Genomic DNA, 6242 nt, shown 5'->3' with positions numbered 1-6242 from the left:
CCAAAATATATAGAAAAAACATAAGGTTTAGTGTTGCACATATTATGGTGGGATAAAGTGAAAAATACAAAATATATTGAAGGCTAAACACAACACAAGATAAAATAGCGTTAATATGTTTCTTATACTTATTAAAATTATTAAAATTGGTTATATTAATATTATATTTACGAAGTAACAGAATTCCTTTAATCATTGGACTTTATGTTCCAAAATTAGTATTATTTCGTGGAATAATTAAATTACAATTGTTTTTTATTCTAGTATTATAACAATGCAAAGGCTGAAATGGACCTATATTTACTTTAAATATATACAATAAAATCACCCATTCATAAACTTGAAAAATAGTTCTAACTTTCAACTCTAAGTAAATTGAACAAGTTGGATACAATTTTGGTTTTCCAAGTATAGTTTTAATAATTAAATTAATTGTAGTAGATAAAACATGTATATGTGTGGAGTATGTACATCCACACATTGAAATACCGTACGAGAAAACAGATTGTACAAGAGCTAAATAGATAATTCTAAGAGTTTTAATATCTAACATATTTTTGAGCAATCGGAACTTATATAATAATTTTCTAAGGATACTATTTACATGATAAATATGTTCAATGAATTTTAGTCTATGGTCTAATTTTACTCCAAGATATTTAATACAATAAACTCTATCCAAAGGTACACACTCACAAGGGTTATTTAGATATTTACATTTATAAGAGTGTACACACAGTGAAAAATCAGTACTTTTAATATGTGAACTATTTGTAATATTAAAGACAATATATTTAGATTTAGATAAATTTAGTTGTAAATTATTATTATCACACCAGTCTTTTACTACAGATAGACAGTCATTAGCTGTTTTATATAAATTTTCATAGTCATGACTTTTAATCAGAATAACTGTATCGTCTGCATAACAAAAAATTTCAGCATTAAGCTTTATATTTAAAAGTCCATTTATGTATATGATGAATAAGACAGGGCCAAGTACAGACTGTACCTTGAGGTACTGAGAAACAATTTGTTTTTACTTCACTAAGTAATCCGTTTATTCTTACTTGTTGAGGTCTGCCAGAGATAAATGATTTAATTAAATTGAGAGCATTGCCTCTTATACCATTATATTCTAATTTTTTAAGTAACAAATTATGACTTACGGAGTCAAAAGCTTTTTTAAAATCGAGAAAAATTCCAAGGACTTTAAATTTGTTATCTAAATTATTATGAATAAAATTAGAAGTTTTAGATAAAGGATCAGTAGTTGACATATTTGAGAAAACCCAAATTGATTTGATGAAAAAAAATTATGTTGTCCAAAAACGACATAATCTGATGTTATACATTTCTCAAATATTTTTGAAACTGTTAAAGTTAAAGCAATAGGTCTGTAATTACCACATTGTTTTCTATCACCAGATTTAAAAAGTGGTATAATTATAGTTTTTTTGTAGCTAGAAGGAAATTTACCTGTACTAAACGATTTATTAAAAATAATTGACAACGGAAGTGAGATAGAATCAGCTGTTTTCTTTAAAATAAAGTTCGATAAACCGTTATCATAAAATGAGGATTTATCTGGTATTTTCTTTATAAACCTACAAATTTCTGAAGGATCAATCTGATCCAGGAGAATTGAATTATTAATATGGCAGTTTTTATTCATATCATTCCAATTTAGTTTTTCAAAATTATTTATTTGAATATCGTCAAAAATATTTTTACCGACATTAGCATAATAATCATTTAGTTCATTTAAAATGTCAATTTTATCAGTTAAAAGAGATTTAGTAGAACTATTTTCAATACAATATATAGGAGTTTCCTCGTTTTTTGTTGAATATGTTGCTTCATTTATTAATTTCCATGTATTTTTAATATTGTTATTAGATAAATAAAATTGGTTTTTGTAATATAAAATACGAGATTTTCTGATTAATGAATTTAATAAATTTCTATATTTAATGTAATGTTTTTTTAGTGTAATATCAAAAGGAGCTTTTTGTTTTTTTAAATATAATTTATGTCTATTATTAATTGAGACCAGAAGTCTGTTAGTAATCCAAGCTTTATATTTTTGTGATTTTTTTAATTTATTTTTGGATACAATACATTTTTTAGAAGAACTGACAATAAATTCATTTATTTTATTATTAAATTTATCTATTAAAATATCAACATCACAGTCTAAAAGAAAGTTATACCAATTAAATGAAAATAATAAATTATTTAGGTAAGAAAAATTACATTTAAGTTTGTTAACATTTTTAAGTGTATCATTATTAATAATACTTTTTTCAATAAAATTATCATTGTTTATGCTAATAGCTAAACTATAGTGATCAGTTACATCAGTTTTAACAATGTACGAGGACAAATTTTAAATATCATTTATAAAAATATGGTCTATACACGAGTTTGATACATCAGTTACTCTCGTATAGTTATTAATACAAGATACAAAACCATATGAGGCTAAGATATTTAAGTAATCAGAAACGTCACCAGTATTATCCAATATATTCATATTCATATTACCACACAAAATAATTTTATAATTACCATGAATATTAGACAAATAATGATCTAAACCAACCAAAAAACTATTTATAGTTAGTGAGGGCGATCTATATAAACCAATTACTTTATATGCTTTTAGGTTATAATTAAAAGTTAGTTCTAAAGAATTACATCCCAGTATTACATTTAAAATAACATCATTAATAATTATATTATCTTTTATAAAAATTGAGACACCATCTGCTTTATTTAGTGTGCCTAAAGAATGAAAATATTTATAACCATCAATGCATATATTTAAGTTATCATTTAGCCAAGTTTCAGCTAGAACTATTATATCAAATATATGGGAGGTAGATTTTAAGTAAACCAAAAGTTCTTCAATGTGTAATACTAAACTATGAATATTACAGTAAAAAATAGAAAAAACATTTTTGTTGAAATTAATATCAGATAAAATTACTAACAATACTTGCGGAAATGTTATCAGCGTTAGTAATTTCTTTCACAATGTTATTTGATGAAAACCACATATAAATAACATATAATTATTACAAATTAAAATTTTATCATGAAAAATATAAGGGAAGGAGAAAACAAAATGTGTAAATCTAAATCACCAAAGTTGAGTAACGCTTTTCTCCGTGTCCAATTTTTTCAGTTGATTGATAGATATGATTTTTATAAATCTACTTCTTTCATCACGTTTGATGAAGACACCAGAATGATTTGCCCATGAAAAACGATAGTTAATTTATAACTACTATTAGAATTTAGAATATTAATACTATTGTAAGTATTGTTGATATTATGGACTAAGGAGCTTCATAATATTTATGGTAAGCAATAAATAATACTAATACTATAAAATGTATTATACTATAATATAATATAAGTAATAAATAAATAATAATAATTATAATAGGTAGTCAAAAAAAGCGGGAATTTATACTAGATTAAGGAGTAAAATAGGCAACTATTAAAACAATGTCGAGGGGCAATGACACCAATTTGTTCGCCACTATTTTAGCATTATTCTGTGATTTTAGTACCTAGTCTTGTATTATCTCGTACATTCGTATATTATAGTATTTGGCAGTACTAAACACGGACCACGGGGCACGGACTAATAAGACAATAATTATTTAACGACCCGTGTCCCGTAACATTTACGTAAACCATAGAATACCGACTGAAATTAAATAAATGAGAAATTGACAAATTATGATAATAATATGTAAATAATATGTATATAATAATATATATACATAATATGTATATAATGCACGAATAAAAACAATTATCTAACCCAACCTAAGAAAGCAGAAAAACATTATAAAAATAAAAATTGAAATCTACATCATAAACTGATTAAAGACGTAAAATGTAAACGATATTCTTATTTCTTACATAAATAACAAAATACCTCAAAATAAAATATATTATAATATTTTTAAATTGTTGTTTTGCATATTATATAATATTGATGTAAATACAAGCAATCAGAGCCCGATAACTCAACAAGTCGACGCGTTCCCGGCGAGGAGTGAAAGCGATGATTCAATAATATTATGCTTATCAATAAATCGTGATAAACACTTGTCCGAAAAATGATAAGGACCGATAAGAGTGGTTGTACAGTGGTTAACCTTATACGTGATAGCTAATAGAATACATTGATAATTACATATTATTTTCTTGGTACACACTATCCACAATTGGGAGTTGGGGGCAGTAGTCCAATTAGCTATCACGTATAACTTAAGACTGCATTTTTTACCACGGGCCAAGATATCTTAGCCTGTGCTTTATAATCAGTACTCATATACCTTATACGAGAAGAAACGCTGAACAGTACGTCATACTAAATACAAGTCGGTATATTCTACATTAACTAATGTCATGCAGTTGCAGTGTTTCCCATTAATTATATAATTATTTGATAATTTTATATTACACATCGATTTTTGATGTGCTTGGGATTCGTTAAAACATCTATAATCACTCAGTCTACAATATTCACCAATGTACTGTAAGTATCTATAATTTTATTTCCTAATGAATTTTAGTAGTCAACTTAAGAAGACATTAGGTACACAGACATTAGTTGTCTCCATCTTACAAGTGTGTAACATAGCAAATTGTAAACCTAGCAGATCACGTTTAGCTTTGTTAGTGAATAAATTAGAGTGAATTAATAAAATTTAAAGCATCTAATAGTCTTTTTGTTATATTTAAATTGTATTTTTAAAGCAAGTTATGAGTATTTTAATATCTACAAATAATTTGCAATTTAACTTGCTTTAAAATTAAAATATAATAAAAAGCCTATGAGATGCCCTATCATAGGTTTTTTCATAATTTTAATTTTGTTTTCCCATGCACTTTTGAAAACTATTGGAAATATTAAATTTTGACTTCCCCAATACACCAATTAGATTCATTTAGATCCATTTAGTTGTGCAGGGATATGCGCACCCAGCACTTATGAGTATTCCCACTTTACCAACCGCTGGACGGAAAAAGGTCGGTTTTCAACGCTTCAACCGTCATCAAAAACTTAACTTTCAGTGCATGGGTGACGAAAAAAATTATTTCATCAACTCTTTATGAATTATGATATCCGGCGATAAGAAAAATAGCTTGTCAAAAATAGCTTAGGCATTTAAAATTATACCTATTGATGATATAATTGATATTTAACAAAATAGGTACAGATACAAATAAAAAGTAAGACTTACTTTTTAATTTGTATCTGTACCTAATATGTGGAGGCTAAATAAATATTTGGGGAAGCTAAGCCCTGCCCCAGCCCTGCCTAATCGCGCCTATGAAAATCAATACATTCATCTTTCCGCTCAGAATCTAAAATTTAGTTTGGTTAAATGGCTTGGAAATTCCTTTTAAGTTGTTATCAAAGCTATTTAAAACTATTATAGATCTATACGCACAATTTTTTTAATGGATTTTAAGTTCAAATGTATACTTATACTTAACTTTTAGCTAGTTATGTCTCCCCCAATCATAACTTATTAAATATATGTTATAGATCACAATATTTGAATACCAAATATAAATAAATACATAGTTATTAGTATGAAACATTACATTTAAAACTAATTCAAATTACTTGGGCAAAAAATGTTGTCCTTAATGTTAAAATTTTTCAACATTTTGTTAATGTAAAATTCACCCCATTCACAACCATTTATTATTTTATTTTAAATATAACTTAATTTTAAATCTTGCACAATGTCCACACAACCTATACTTTTTAGTTTTTAGTTTATTATTAATATAATATACCTACCATTTTATATTAAGATCAATAACATTCATTATATTTTTAAAAATTGTTCAGGAAATAAATTTGTGGTTGGTGAAAATATTTGTTTGATTTTCAATATGGATAAAATTCTTGACAAAAATGATGAAGAAAACCTTAAAGTATGTATAAAATAATTAATGTAAATTTATAATATCCACTTATTTAATCATATTTTTACCATGTTTAATTAATAGATTATTTAAGAAAATAAGCTTTTATTTTTCTATTTGATATCTCATAGAATCATACTTAACTGTCACTGTACTATACTATTTTTATTTAATATTTTATTTGTCAAAAAGCCAACTGGCATTTACTTTCATTAAAACTAAAAAAGACTAAATCAATTTAATATTATCTATGCTTTAAAAAAGTTAAAAGAAAT

Source organism: Acyrthosiphon pisum, chromosome A1 (assembly GCF_005508785.2).
Source record: "Acyrthosiphon pisum isolate AL4f chromosome A1, pea_aphid_22Mar2018_4r6ur, whole genome shotgun sequence".
In the NCBI taxonomy this organism is placed as follows: Eukaryota; Metazoa; Arthropoda; class Insecta; order Hemiptera; family Aphididae; genus Acyrthosiphon; species Acyrthosiphon pisum.
The sequence above is the reverse complement of the archived record's forward strand: the minus strand, read 5'-3'. Positions refer to the sequence as shown.